Below are 15,852 nucleotides of genomic sequence, written 5' to 3' on the forward strand. Positions count from 1 at the left end.
AAGTGGCTTCTTCAGTTGTAACAGACGAGAGTGGAGTTGGGGTTTTAATAGGACGCAGGAATTGTCTTTTTGTAAATGTTGCAGTGGAAATCTATGTCCATTACGTTCCAGTGCTGATCAAGTCTCTCTCATGACGTAAATATAGACTGCATATCGGATCAAAGAAGCTTTGGAGGATGCGGGCATCGATCCCGCTACCTCTCGCATGCTAAGCGAGCGCTCTACCATTTGAGCTAATCCCCCATGCTGTGCTATGCTAACATTTGGCTAGCGAAGCCTTCAAATTGAAGACCAGGGAGACATTGGATTTTTCTGAAGTCAATGAGTCCTGGTATTACCAATGCCAAGCGCTCCTAGTGATCCGATCACAAGTGCCCAGCTTTAAGCAAGCGTGATTGTGAAAGTTCTCAGTCATCATGGTCATGGTATATTCGAAAAACAAGCTGAAACAAGGACAACTGGACTTGTAAGGATTCTTGAAGATATTTCCTCCATGTATCTTCTTCAGTTCTTAAAGACTAGGGCCTGTCAACCACCAAATACCTGTCACTGGAGCAATCCTGTTTTCCTATTCCAGTGAATGAAACTCTTACGACCTATTAATGGCCAGATACTCCAGTCTCAAGGTGTGAACAGGGGTGAAACCTTTTGTGGACAGATTTCAAGAATGTTTTTCAATGCAGGTGTTTAACACAGGCTTTATAGATGTGTCTGAAAATACGAAGCATTGGAGGGTACGGACATCAGTCTTGCTACCATTTGAGCTATTCCCCCTTGTGAGCCAACATTTTGATGTGGCAGGGTGGAAAATTATTTCATTTCAGCAAATGATTTTTCAAGTGGTTAATCAGTGTACTCCTGTTCAAGCAATGTTTATAATCACTGTACTAAGCCTGGCTAACAGAGATCATGTGACTACAGCCAGGTCAACCCCTTCGATAGCTCAGTTGGTAGAGCGGAGGACTGTAGTGAGCTGACATAGACATCCTTAGGTCGCTGGTTCAAATCCGGCTCGAAGGAGGTGTGTTCTTTTAACTGCCTGGACGTGGCAAACCGCCACTGAACATGGTAACCTTAGTGGAGGTAGCTAATTTGATGAGGTGCTACCATTGCTAATAACCTAGTTTGTACACTGATTGTCTTGCTCGTCCCTAGTTATGTTCCTTAGTGTTTTCGTGACTTTTCTACAGACTAGAGTGAAGTTGGGCTTTTAACAGGAACATCTGTGGGTGGGAAATGTCTTATTGTGAATGTTGCAGTAGAAATCTATGGTAGGTTAATTGGATTTTTCTGAAGTCAGTGGGCTTAAAAGGTCCCGTTCAGACCTGGTATTAACAAGCATCCTTAGTGATCTAATCAAAATTGTCAAGCTTTAAGTAAGCTTGACTTACATGAATTAAATGTAAATTTTACATTTGTTCCGATCGCAAGTGCCCAGCCTTAAGTAAGTGTGACTGTGAAAGTTCTCAGTTGTCCATGTATTGCTATAGCCAGAGCAACAACTGGGCTTGTAAGGTTTCTTGAAGAAGTCTCATCCAAGTGGCTTCTTCAGTTGTAACAGACGAGAGTGGAGTTGGGGTTTTAATAGGACGCAGGAATTGTCTTTTTGTAAATGTTGCAGTGGAAATCTATGTCCATTACGTTCCAGTGCTGATCAAGTCTCTCTCATGACGTAAATATAGACTGCATATCGGATCAAAGAAGCTTTGGAGGATGCGGGCATCGATCCCGCTACCTCTCGCATGCTAAGCGAGCGCTCTACCATTTGAGCTAATCCCCCATGCTGTGCTATGCTAACATTTGGCTAGCGAAGCCTTCAAATTGAAGACCAGGGAGACATTGGATTTTTCTGAAGTCAATGAGTCCTGGTATTACCAATGCCAAGCGCTCCTAGTGATCCGATCACAAGTGCCCAGCTTTAAGCAAGCGTGATTGTGAAAGTTCTCAGTCATCATGGTCATGGTATATTCGAAAAACAAGCTGAAACAAGGACAACTGGACTTGTAAGGATTCTTGAAGATATTTCCTCCATGTATCTTCTTCAGTTCTTAAAGACTAGGGCCTGTCAACCACCAAATACCTGTCACTGGAGCAATCCTGTTTTCCTATTCCAGTGAATGAAACTCTTACGACCTATTAATGGCCAGATACTCCAGTCTCAAGGTGTGAACAGGGGTGAAACCTTTTGTGGACAGATTTCAAGAATGTTTTTCAATGCAGGTGTTTAACACAGGCTTTATAGATGTGTCTGAAAATACGAAGCATTGGAGGGTACGGACATCAGTCTTGCTACCATTTGAGCTATTCCCCCTTGTGAGCCAACATTTTGATGTGGCAGGGTGGAAAATTATTTCATTTCAGCAAATGATTTTTCAAGTGGTTAATCAGTGTACTCCTGTTCAAGCAATGTTTATAATCACTGTACTAAGCCTGGCTAACAGAGATCATGTGACTACAGCCAGGTCAACCCCTTCGATAGCTCAGTTGGTAGAGCGGAGGACTGTAGTGAGCTGACATAGACATCCTTAGGTCGCTGGTTCAAATCCGGCTCGAAGGAGGTGTGTTCTTTTAACTGCCTGGACGTGGCAAACCGCCACTGAACATGGTAACCTTAGTGGAGGTAGCTAATTTGATGAGGTGCTACCATTGCTAATAACCTAGTTTGTACACTGATTGTCTTGCTCGTCCCTAGTTATGTTCCTTAGTGTTTTCGTGACTTTTCTACAGACTAGAGTGAAGTTGGGCTTTTAACAGGAACATCTGTGGGTGGGAAATGTCTTATTGTGAATGTTGCAGTAGAAATCTATGGTAGGTCAATTGGATTTTTCTGAAGTCAGTGGGCTTAAAAGGTCCCGTTCAGACCTGGTATTAACAAGCCTCCTTAGTGATCTAATCAAAATTGTCAAGCTTTAAGTAAGCTTGACTTACATGAATTAAATGTAAATTTTACATTTGTTCCGATCGCAAGTGCCCAGCCTTAAGTAAGTGTGACTGTGAAAGTTCTCAGTTATCCATGTCTTGCTCTAGCCAGAGCAACAACTGGGCTTGTAAGGTTTCTTGAAGAAGTCTCATCCAAGTGGCTTCTTCAGTTGTAACAGACGAGAGTGGAGTTGGGGTTTTAATAGGACGCAGGAATTGTCTTTTTGTAAATGTTGCAGTGGAAATCTATGTCCATTACGTTCCAGTGCTGATCAAGTCTCTCTCATGACGTAAATATAGACTGCATATCGGATCAAAGAAGCTTTGGAGGATGCGGGCATCGATCCCGCTACCTCTCGCATGCTAAGCGAGCGCTCTACCATTTGAGCTAATCCCCCATGCTGTGCTATGCTAACATTTGGCTAGCGAAGCCTTCAAATTGAAGACCAGGGAGACATTGGATTTTTCTGAAGTCAATGAGTCCTGGTATTAGCAATACCAAGCGCTCCTAGTGATCCGATCACAAGTGCCCAGCTTTAAGCAAGCGTGATTGTGAAAGTTCTCAGTCATCATGGTCATGGTATATTCGAAAAACAAGCTGAAACAAGGACAACTGGACTTGTAAGGATTCTTGAAGATATTTCTTCCATGTATCTTCTTCAGTTCTTAAAGACTAGGGCCTGTCAACCACCAAATACCTGTCACTGGAGCAATCCTGTTTTCCTATTCCAGTGAATGAAACTCTTACGACCTATTAATGGCCAGATACTCCAGTCTCAAGGTGTGAACAGGGGTGAAACCTTTTGTGGACAGATTTCAAGAATGTTTTTCAATGCAGGTGTTTAACACAGGCTTTATAGATGTGTCTGAAAATACGAAGCATTGGAGGGTACGGACATCAGTCTTGCTACCATTTGAGCTATTCCCCCTTGTGAGCCAACATTTTGATGTGGCAGGGTGGAAAATTATTTCATTTCAGCAAATGATTTTTCAAGTGGTTAATCAGTGTACTCCTGTTCAAGCAATGTTTATAATCACTGTACTAAGCCTGGCTAACAGAGATCATGTGACTACAGCCAGGTCAACCCCTTCGATAGCTCAGTTGGTAGAGCGGAGGACTGTAGTGAGCTGACATAGACATCCTTAGGTCGCTGGTTCAAATCCGGCTCGAAGGAGGTGTGTTCTTTTAACTGCCTGGACGTGGCAAACCGCCACTGAACATGGTAACCTTAGTGGAGGTAGCTAATTTGATGAGGTGCTACCATTGCTAATAACCTAGTTTGTACACTGATTGTCTTGCTCGTCCCTAGTTATGTTCCTTAGTGTTTTCGTGACTTTTCTACAGACTAGAGTGAAGTTGGGCTTTTAACAGGAACATCTGTGGGTGGGAAATGTCTTATTGTGAATGTTGCAGTAGAAATCTATGGTAGGTTAATTGGATTTTTCTGAAGTCAGTGGGCTTAAAAGGTCCCGTTCAGACCTGGTATTAACAAGCATCCTTAGTGATCTAATCAAAATTGTCAAGCTTTAAGTAAGCTTGACTTACATGAATTAAATGTAAATTTTACATTTGTTCCGATCGCAAGTGCCCAGCCTTAAGTAAGTGTGACTGTGAAAGTTCTCAGTTGTCCATGTATTGCTATAGCCAGAGCAACAACTGGGCTTGTAAGGTTTCTTGAAGAAGTCTCATCCAAGTGGCTTCTTCAGTTGTAACAGACGAGAGTGGAGTTGGGGTTTTAATAGGACGCAGGAATTGTCTTTTTGTAAATGTTGCAGTGGAAATCTATGTCCATTACGTTCCAGTGCTGATCAAGTCTCTCTCATGACGTAAATATAGACTGCATATCGGATCAAAGAAGCTTTGGAGGATGCGGGCATCGATCCCGCTACCTCTCGCATGCTAAGCGAGCGCTCTACCATTTGAGCTAATCCCCCATGCTGTGCTATGCTAACATTTGGCTAGCGAAGCCTTCAAATTGAAGACCAGGGAGACATTGGATTTTTCTGAAGTCAATGAGTCCTGGTATTACCAATGCCAAGCGCTCCTAGTGATCCGATCACAAGTGCCCAGCTTTAAGCAAGCGTGATTGTGAAAGTTCTCAGTCATCATGGTCATGGTATATTCGAAAAACAAGCTGAAACAAGGACAACTGGACTTGTAAGGATTCTTGAAGATATTTCCTCCATGTATCTTCTTCAGTTCTTAAAGACTAGGGCCTGTCAACCACCAAATACCTGTCACTGGAGCAATCCTGTTTTCCTATTCCAGTGAATGAAACTCTTACGACCTATTAATGGCCAGATACTCCAGTCTCAAGGTGTGAACAGGGGTGAAACCTTTTGTGGACAGATTTCAAGAATGTTTTTCAATGCAGGTGTTTAACACAGGCTTTATAGATGTGTCTGAAAATACGAAGCATTGGAGGGTACGGACATCAGTCTTGCTACCATTTGAGCTATTCCCCCTTGTGAGCCAACATTTTGATGTGGCAGGGTGGAAAATTATTTCATTTCAGCAAATGATTTTTCAAGTGGTTAATCAGTGTACTCCTGTTCAAGCAATGTTTATAATCACTGTACTAAGCCTGGCTAACAGAGATCATGTGACTACAGCCAGGTCAACCCCTTCGATAGCTCAGTTGGTAGAGCGGAGGACTGTAGTGAGCTGACATAGACATCCTTAGGTCGCTGGTTCAAATCCGGCTCGAAGGAGGTGTGTTCTTTTAACTGCCTGGACGTGGCAAACCGCCACTGAACATGGTAACCTTAGTGGAGGTAGCTAATTTGATGAGGTGCTACCATTGCTAATAACCTAGTTTGTACACTGATTGTCTTGCTCGTCCCTAGTTATGTTCCTTAGTGTTTTCGTGACTTTTCTACAGACTAGAGTGAAGTTGGGCTTTTAACAGGAACATCTGTGGGTGGGAAATGTCTTATTGTGAATGTTGCAGTAGAAATCTATGGTAGGTCAATTGGATTTTTCTGAAGTCAGTGGGCTTAAAAGGTCCCGTTCAGACCTGGTATTAACAAGCCTCCTTAGTGATCTAATCAAAATTGTCAAGCTTTAAGTAAGCTTGACTTACATGAATTAAATGTAAATTTTACATTTGTTCCGATCGCAAGTGCCCAGCCTTAAGTAAGTGTGACTGTGAAAGTTCTCAGTTATCCATGTCTTGCTCTAGCCAGAGCAACAACTGGGCTTGTAAGGTTTCTTGAAGAAGTCTCATCCAAGTGGCTTCTTCAGTTGTAACAGACGAGAGTGGAGTTGGGGTTTTAATAGGACGCAGGAATTGTCTTTTTGTAAATGTTGCAGTGGAAATCTATGTCCATTACGTTCCAGTGCTGATCAAGTCTCTCTCATGACGTAAATATAGACTGCATATCGGATCAAAGAAGCTTTGGAGGATGCGGGCATCGATCCCGCTACCTCTCGCATGCTAAGCGAGCGCTCTACCATTTGAGCTAATCCCCCATGCTGTGCTATGCTAACATTTGGCTAGCGAAGCCTTCAAATTGAAGACCAGGGAGACATTGGATTTTTCTGAAGTCAATGAGTCCTGGTATTAGCAATACCAAGCGCTCCTAGTGATCCGATCACAAGTGCCCAGCTTTAAGCAAGCGTGATTGTGAAAGTTCTCAGTCATCATGGTCATGGTATATTCGAAAAACAAGCTGAAACAAGGACAACTGGACTTGTAAGGATTCTTGAAGATATTTCTTCCATGTATCTTCTTCAGTTCTTAAAGACTAGGGCCTGTCAACCACCAAATACCTGTCACTGGAGCAATCCTGTTTTCCTATTCCAGTGAATGAAACTCTTACGACCTATTAATGGCCAGATACTCCAGTCTCAAGGTGTGAACAGGGGTGAAACCTTTTGTGGACAGATTTCAAGAATGTTTTTCAATGCAGGTGTTTAACACAGGCTTTATAGATGTGTCTGAAAATACGAAGCATTGGAGGGTACGGACATCAGTCTTGCTACCATTTGAGCTATTCCCCCTTGTGAGCCAACATTTTGATGTGGCAGGGTGGAAAATTATTTCATTTCAGCAAATGATTTTTCAAGTGGTTAATCAGTGTACTCCTGTTCAAGCAATGTTTATAATCACTGTACTAAGCCTGGCTAACAGAGATCATGTGACTACAGCCAGGTCAACCCCTTCGATAGCTCAGTTGGTAGAGCGGAGGACTGTAGTGAGCTGACATAGACATCCTTAGGTCGCTGGTTCAAATCCGGCTCGAAGGAGGTGTGTTCTTTTAACTGCCTGGACGTGGCAAACCGCCACTGAACATGGTAACCTTAGTGGAGGTAGCTAATTTGATGAGGTGCTACCATTGCTAATAACCTAGTTTGTACACTGATTGTCTTGCTCGTCCCTAGTTATGTTCCTTAGTGTTTTCGTGACTTTTCTACAGACTAGAGTGAAGTTGGGCTTTTAACAGGAACATCTGTGGGTGGGAAATGTCTTATTGTGAATGTTGCAGTAGAAATCTATGGTAGGTCAATTGGATTTTTCTGAAGTCAGTGGGCTTAAAAGGTCCCGTTCAGACCTGGTATTAACAAGCCTCCTTAGTGATCTAATAAAAATTGTCAAGCTTTAAGTAAGCTTGACTTACATGAATTAAATGTAAATTTTACAATTTTTCCGATCGCAAGTGCCCAGCCTTAAGTAAGTGTGACTGTGAAAGTTCTCAGTTGTCCATGTCTTGCTCTAGCCAGAACAACAACTGGGCTTGTAAGGTTTCTTGAAGAAGTCTCATCCAAGTGGCTTCTTCAGTTGTAACAGACGAGAGTGGAGTTGGGGTTTTAATAGGAAGCAGGAATTGTCTTTTTGTAAATGTTGCAGTGGAAATCTATGTCCATTACGTTCCAGTGCTGATCAAGTCTCTCTCATGACGTAAATATAGACTGCATATCGGATCAAAGAAGCTTTGGAGGATGCGGGCATCGATCCCGCTACCTCTCGCATGCTAAGCGAGCGCTCTACCATTTGAGCTAATCCCCCATGCTGTGCTATGCTAACATTTGGCTAGCGAAGCCTTCAAATTGAAGACCAGGGAGACATTGGATTTTTCTGAAGTCAATGAGTCCTGGTATTACCAATACCAAGCGCTCCTAGTGATCCGATCACAAGTGCCCAGCTTTAAGCAAGCGTGATTGTGAAAGTTCTCAGTCATCATGGTCATGGTATATTCGAAAAACAAGCTGAAACAAGGACAACTGGACTTGTAAGGATTCTTGAAGATATTTCCTCCATGTATCTTCTTCAGTTCTTAAAGACTAGGGCCTGTCAACCACCAAATACCTGTCACTGGAGCAATCCTGTTTTCCTATTCCAGTGAATGAAACTCTTACGACCTATTAATGGCCAGATACTCCAGTCTCAAGGTGTGAACAGGGGTGAAACCTTTTGTGGACAGATTTCAAGAATGTTTTTCAATGCAGGTGTTTAACACAGGCTTTATAGATGTGTCTGAAAATACGAAGCATTGGAGGGTACGGACATCAGTCTTGCTACCATTTGAGCTATTCCCCCTTGTGAGCCAACATTTTGATGTGGCAGGGTGGAAAATTATTTCATTTCAGCAAATGATTTTTCAAGTGGTTAATCAGTGTACTCCTGTTCAAGCAATGTTTATAATCACTGTACTAAGCCTGGCTAACAGAGATCATGTGACTACAGCCAGGTCAACCCCTTCGATAGCTCAGTTGGTAGAGCGGAGGACTGTAGTGAGCTGACATAGACATCCTTAGGTCGCTGGTTCAAATCCGGCTCGAAGGAGGTGTGTTCTTTTAACTGCCTGGACGTGGCAAACCGCCACTGAACATGGTAACCTTAGTGGAGGTAGCTAATTTGATGAGGTGCTACCATTGCTAATAACCTAGTTTGTACACTGATTGTCTTGCTCGTCCCTAGTTATGTTCCTTAGTGTTTTCGTGACTTTTTTACAGACTACAGTGAAGTTGGGCTTTTAACAGGAACATCTGTGGGTGGGAAATGTCTTATTGTGAATGTTGCAGTAGAAATCTATGGTAGGTTAATTGGATTTTTCTGAAGTCAGTGGGCTTAAAAGGTCCCGTTCAGACCTGGTATTAACAAGCCTCCTTAGTGATCTAATCAAAATTGTCAAGCTTTAAGTAAGCTTGACTTACATGAATTAAATGTAAATTTTACATTTGTTCCGATCGCAAGTGCCCAGCCTTAAGTAAGTGTGACTGTGAAAGTTCTCAGTTATCCATGTCTTGCTCTAGCCAGAGCAACAACTGGGCTTGTAAGGTTTCTTGAAGAAGTCTCATCCAAGTGGCTTCTTCAGTTGTAACAGACGAGAGTGGAGTTGGGGTTTTAATAGGAAGCAGGAATTGTCTTTTTGTAAATGTTGCAGTGGAAATCTATGTCCATTACGTTCCAGTGCTGATCAAGTCTCTCTCATGACGTAAATATAGACTGCATATCGGATCAAAGAAGCTTTGGAGGATGCGGGCATCGATCCCGCTACCTCTCGCATGCTAAGCGAGCGCTCTACCATTTGAGCTAATCCCCCATGCTGTGCAATGCATACATTTGGCTAGCGAAGCCTTCAAATTGAAGACCAGGGAGACATTGGATTTTTCTGAAGTCAATGAGTCCTGGTATTACCAATACCAAGCGCTCCTAGTGATCCGATCACAAGTGCCCAGCTTTAAGCAAGCGTGATTGTGAAAGTTCTCAGTCATCATGGTCATGGTATATTCGAAAAACAAGCTGAAACAAGGACAACTGGACTTGTAAGGATTCTTGAAGATATTTCCTCCATGTATCTTCTTCAGTTCTTAAAGACTAGGGCCTGTCAACCACCAAATACCTGTCACTGGAGCAATCCTGTTTTCCTATTCCAGTGAATGAAACTCTTACGACCTATTAATGGCCAGATACTCCAGTCTCAAGGTGTGAACAGGGGTGAACAGGGGCGGATGGTGTATAGGGGCGATTTGGGCGACGCCCTACCAGCTGGGAGAAAGAGGATTTTTTTTTTTTACAAATTCTATCACAGCAAAAGTAGTTTTCAGTGGTCTAGACGTATTATCTGTCATTGTCCAATCAGAATCGTCAGGTTCAAGTCGCGTTTCAAATGGTCCCGCCTCTCTGGGCGAATTCATCAACGTGGAAAATCGCCCAAGCTTCTCCCATTGACTCTCATGTTAAAACTTTTTTTTTCGGAAAATGAGCCTTCAATGCATTTTCAATGAGGATTTGGGGCTCGTCCTAACGCGCTTGCGTCATACGTAACTGAGCAAAGAGATGGCTGCTTGATTGGACAATTCATCAATCAATCACGTCCATCAGGAAGCATTCGCGCAATTTTCGTCGGTCGGCTGCATTGACTGTATATACCAGAGAACGTCTAATATGGTAGACGAATATAATATAATAATATGGTGGACGGGCTCTGGTATATATATATATCTATGTGGAGAAGAAAAGGGTGAAGGAGTTGAGACCCGACTGTCCGGACTTAAACATTTCGCAGCAGGCTAGCCTACTGATTGTGGGAGGACATACACAAGGAGCTTCACCTCAAACGTGTATGCTAAACGGCTTTTTTTGTTTCCCCTGCGTGCTGTTTCAAAGTCCCGGGACAGAGATGTTATGGACTACAACGGGGATGAAGGACTTAAAACTAGGGCCGGGACTTTAACATGTTAATTAAGATTAATTACACAAAAATAACGGGTTAATCATTTTTTACGCATTTTAATCACACTATTTTTGCACCGCGGAACGTTTCTCACTGGATGAGTTCGGCGGACCGATTATACTGGAGCACCAACTAGCGTCATTACTTCAGACTACAAACAACAGTGAACATGAACGAAGAAGCTGATGAAACCGCTTTGGTTGGCCCCTTGGATGGGAAATTTCAGTCATTATTCAATGGTATACTAAAAATCCATATGAAAAAATAACTTCTCACTGTTCTCAGGTCAAATATTTATATGCAATTAAAATGTTTGATGTATTAGCACTTTTAAACTTGCTGGATTTTACAAGGCAAATAAATTAAGTTAAAACTTAGTTCCATGGCCCCATTTGTCTTTGTAAGGAGATGTTCTATTTTGTCTTTATTATTTTGTCAGAATGCACCAGAATGCTTAGTTTGTACGTGAAAATCACAAAAATCTACTGGGGGAGGATGCCCCCAGAGCCCCCTACAGGGGTTTGATTTACAAACTTTGCGCCCCCCCTAATACAAAATTCACCAGCCGCCACTGGGGGTGAAACCTTTTGTGGACAGATTTCAAGAATGTTTTTCAATGCAGGTGTTTAACACAGGCTTTATAGATGTGTCTGAAAATACGAAGCATTGGAGGGTACGGACATCAGTCTTGCTACCATTTGAGCTATTCCCCCTTGTGAGCCAACATTTTGATGTGGCAGGGTGGAAAATTATTTCATTTCAGCAAATGATTTTTCAAGTGGTTAATCAGTGTACTCCTGTTCAAGCAATGTTTATAATCACTGTACTAAGCCTGGCTAACAGAGATCATGTGACTACAGCCAGGTCAACCCCTTCGATAGCTCAGTTGGTAGAGCGGAGGACTGTAGTGAGCTGACATGGACATCCTTAGGTCGCTGGTTCAAATCCGGCTCGAAGGAGGTGTGTTCTTTTAACTGCCTGGACGTGGCAAACCGCCACTGAACATGGTAACCTTAGTGGAGGTAGCTAATTTGATGAGGTGCTACCATTGCTAATAACCTAGTTTGTACACTGATTGTCTTGCTCGTCCCTAGTTATGTTCCTTAGTGTTTTCGTGACTTTTTTACAGACTACAGTGAAGTTGGGCTTTTAACAGGAACATCTGTGGGTGGGAAATGTCTTATTGTGAATGTTGCAGTAGAAATCTATGGTAGGTCAATTGGATTTTTCTGAAGTCAGTGGGCTTAAAAGGTCCCGTTCAGACCTGGTATTAACAAGCATCCTTAGTGATCTAATCAAAATTGTCAAGCTTTAAGTAAGCTTGACTTACATGAATTAAATGTAAATTTTACATTTGTTCCGATCGCAAGTGCCCAGCCTTAAGTAAGTGTGACTGTGAAAGTTCTCAGTTATCCATGTCTTGCTCTAGCCAGAGCAACAACTGGGCTTGTAAGGTTTCTTGAAGAAGTCTCATCCAAGTGGCTTCTTCAGTTGTAACAGACGAGAGTGGAGTTGGGGTTTTAATAGGAAGCAGGAATTGTCTTTTTGTAAATGTTGCAGTGGAAATCTATGTCCATTACGTTCCAGTGCTGATCAAGTCTCTCTCATGACGTAAATATAGACTGCATATCGGATCAAAGAAGCTTTGGAGGATGCGGGCATCGATCCCGCTACCTCTCGCATGCTAAGCGAGCGCTCTACCATTTGAGCTAATCCCCCATGCTGTGCTATGCTAACATTTGGCTAGCGAAGCCTTCAAATTGAAGACCAGGGAGACATTGGATTTTTCTGAAGTCAATGAGTCCTGGTATTACCAATGCCAAGCGCTCCTAGTGATCCGATCACAAGTGCCCAGCTTTAAGCAAGCGTGATTGTGAAAGTTCTCAGTCATCATGGTCATGGTATATTCGAAAAACAAGCTGAAACAAGGACAACTGGACTTGTAAGGATTCTTGAAGATATTTCCTCCATGTATCTTCTTCAGTTCTTAAAGACTAGGGCCTGTCAACCACCAAATACCTGTCACTGGAGCAATCCTGTTTTCCTATTCCAGTGAATGAAACTCTTACGACCTATTAATGGCCAGATACTCCAGTCTCAAGGTGTGAACAGGGGTGAAACCTTTTGTGGACAGATTTCAAGAATGTTTTTCAATGCAGGTGTTTAACACAGGCTTTATAGATGTGTCTGAAAATACGAAGCATTGGAGGGTACGGACATCAGTCTTGCTACCATTTGAGCTATTCCCCCTTGTGAGCCAACATTTTGATGTGGCAGGGTGGAAAATTATTTCATTTCAGCAAATGATTTTTCAAGTGGTTAATCAGTGTACTCCTGTTCAAGCAATGTTTATAATCACTGTACTAAGCCTGGCTAACAGAGATCATGTGACTACAGCCAGGTCAACCCCTTCGATAGCTCAGTTGGTAGAGCGGAGGACTGTAGTGAGCTGACATAGACATCCTTAGGTTGCTGGTTCAAATCCGGCTCGAAGGAGGTGTGTTCTTTTAACTGCCTGGACGTGGCAAACCGCCACTGAACATGGTAACCTTAGTGGAGGTAGCTAATTTGATGAGGTGCTACCATTGCTAATAACCTAGTTTGTACACTGATTGTCTTGCTCGTCCCTAGTTATGTTCCTTAGTGTTTTCGTGACTTTTCTACAGACTAGAGTGAAGTTGGGCTTTTAACAGGAACATCTGTGGGTGGGAAATGTCTTATTGTGAATGTTGCAGTAGAAATCTATGGTAGGTCAATTGGATTTTTCTGAAGTCAGTGGGCTTAAAAGGTCCCGTTCAGACCTGGTATTAACAAGCCTCCTTAGTGATCTAATCAAAATTGTCAAGCTTTAAGTAAGCTTGACTTACATGAATTAAATGTAAATTTTACATTTGTTCCGATCGCAAGTGCCCAGCCTTAAGTAAGTGTGACTGTGAAAGTTCTCAGTTGTCCATGTATTGCTATAGCCAGAGCAACAACTGGGCTTGTAAGGTTTCTTGAAGAAGTCTCATCCAAGTGGCTTCTTCAGTTGTAACAGACGAGAGTGGAGTTGGGGTTTTAATAGGACGCAGGAATTGTCTTTTTGTAAATGTTGCAGTGGAAATCTATGTCCATTACGTTCCAGTGCTGATCAAGTCTCTCTCATGACGTAAATATAGACTGCATATCGGATCAAAGAAGCTTTGGAGGATGCGGGCATCGATCCCGCTACCTCTCGCATGCTAAGCGAGCGCTCTACCATTTGAGCTAATCCCCCATGCTGTGCTATGCTAACATTTGGCTAGCGAAGCCTTCAAATTGAAGACCAGGGAGACATTGGATTTTTCTGAAGTCAATGAGTCCTGGTATTACCAATGCCAAGCGCTCCTAGTGATCCGATCACAAGTGCCCAGCTTTAAGCAAGCGTGATTGTGAAAGTTCTCAGTCATCATGGTCATGGTATATTCGAAAAACAAGCTGAAACAAGGACAACTGGACTTGTAAGGATTCTTGAAGATATTTCCTCCATGTATCTTCTTCAGTTCTTAAAGACTAGGGCCTGTCAACCACCAAATACCTGTCACTGGAGCAATCCTGTTTTCCTATTCCAGTGAATGAAACTCTTACGACCTATTAATGGCCAGATACTCCAGTCTCAAGGTGTGAACAGGGGTGAAACCTTTTGTGGACAGATTTCAAGAATGTTTTTCAATGCAGGTGTTTAACACAGGCTTTATAGATGTGTCTGAAAATACGAAGCATTGGAGGGTACGGACATCAGTCTTGCTACCATTTGAGCTATTCCCCCTTGTGAGCCAACATTTTGATGTGGCAGGGTGGAAAATTATTTCATTTCAGCAAATGATTTTTCAAGTGGTTAATCAGTGTACTCCTGTTCAAGCAATGTTTATAATCACTGTACTAAGCCTGGCTAACAGAGATCATGTGACTACAGCCAGGTCAACCCCTTCGATAGCTCAGTTGGTAGAGCGGAGGACTGTAGTGAGCTGACATGGACATCCTTAGGTCGCTGGTTCAAATCCGGCTCGAAGGAGGTGTGTTCTTTTAACTGCCTGGACGTGGCAAACCGCCACTGAACATGGTAACCTTAGTGGAGGTAGCTAATTTGATGAGGTGCTACCATTGCTAATAACCTAGTTTGTACACTGATTGTCTTGCTCGTCCCTAGTTATGTTCCTTAGTGTTTTCGTGACTTTTTTACAGACTACAGTGAAGTTGGGCTTTTAACAGGAACATCTGTGGGTGGGAAATGTCTTATTGTGAATGTTGCAGTAGAAATCTATGGTAGGTCAATTGGATTTTTCTGAAGTCAGTGGGCTTAAAAGGTCCCGTTCAGACCTGGTATTAACAAGCATCCTTAGTGATCTAATCAAAATTGTCAAGCTTTAAGTAAGCTTGACTTACATGAATTAAATGTAAATTTTACATTTGTTCCGATCGCAAGTGCCCAGCCTTAAGTAAGTGTGACTGTGAAAGTTCTCAGTTATCCATGTCTTGCTCTAGCCAGAGCAACAACTGGGCTTGTAAGGTTTCTTGAAGAAGTCTCATCCAAGTGGCTTCTTCAGTTGTAACAGACGAGAGTGGAGTTGGGGTTTTAATAGGAAGCAGGAATTGTCTTTTTGTAAATGTTGCAGTGGAAATCTATGTCCATTACGTTCCAGTGCTGATCAAGTCTCTCTCATGACGTAAATATAGACTGCATATCGGATCAAAGAAGCTTTGGAGGATGCGGGCATCGATCCCGCTACCTCTCGCATGCTAAGCGAGCGCTCTACCATTTGAGCTAATCCCCCATGCTGTGCTATGCTAACATTTGGCTAGCGAAGCCTTCAAATTGAAGACCAGGGAGACATTGGATTTTTCTGAAGTCAATGAGTCCTGGTATTACCAATGCCAAGCGCTCCTAGTGATCCGATCACAAGTGCCCAGCTTTAAGCAAGCGTGATTGTGAAAGTTCTCAGTCATCATGGTCATGGTATATTCGAAAAACAAGCTGAAACAAGGACAACTGGACTTGTAAGGATTCTTGAAGATATTTCCTCCATGTATCTTCTTCAGTTCTTAAAGACTAGGGCCTGTCAACCACCAAATACCTGTCACTGGAGCAATCCTGTTTTCCTATTCCAGTGAATGAAACTCTTACGACCTATTAATGGCCAGATACTCCAGTCTCAAGGTGTGAACAGGGGTGAAACCTTTTGTGGACAGATTTCAAGAATGTTTTTCAATGCAGGTGTTTAACACAGGCTTTAT

The 15,852-nt window shown here is 42.6% G+C and overlaps 1 protein-coding gene across 1 annotated transcript in view; it reads left to right on the forward strand.

Annotated features, from left to right (window-relative positions):
• Positions 1-15,852, forward strand: part of ifi35 (interferon-induced protein 35) — a 36,702-nt gene that overhangs the window by 16,011 nt on the left and 4,839 nt on the right. The gene's annotated exons all lie outside the window — the stretch shown is intronic.

This window comes from Chelon labrosus, assembly GCF_963514085.1.
Source record: "Chelon labrosus genome assembly, chromosome: 21".
NCBI classification, from domain to species: domain Eukaryota; kingdom Metazoa; phylum Chordata; class Actinopteri; order Mugiliformes; family Mugilidae; genus Chelon; species Chelon labrosus.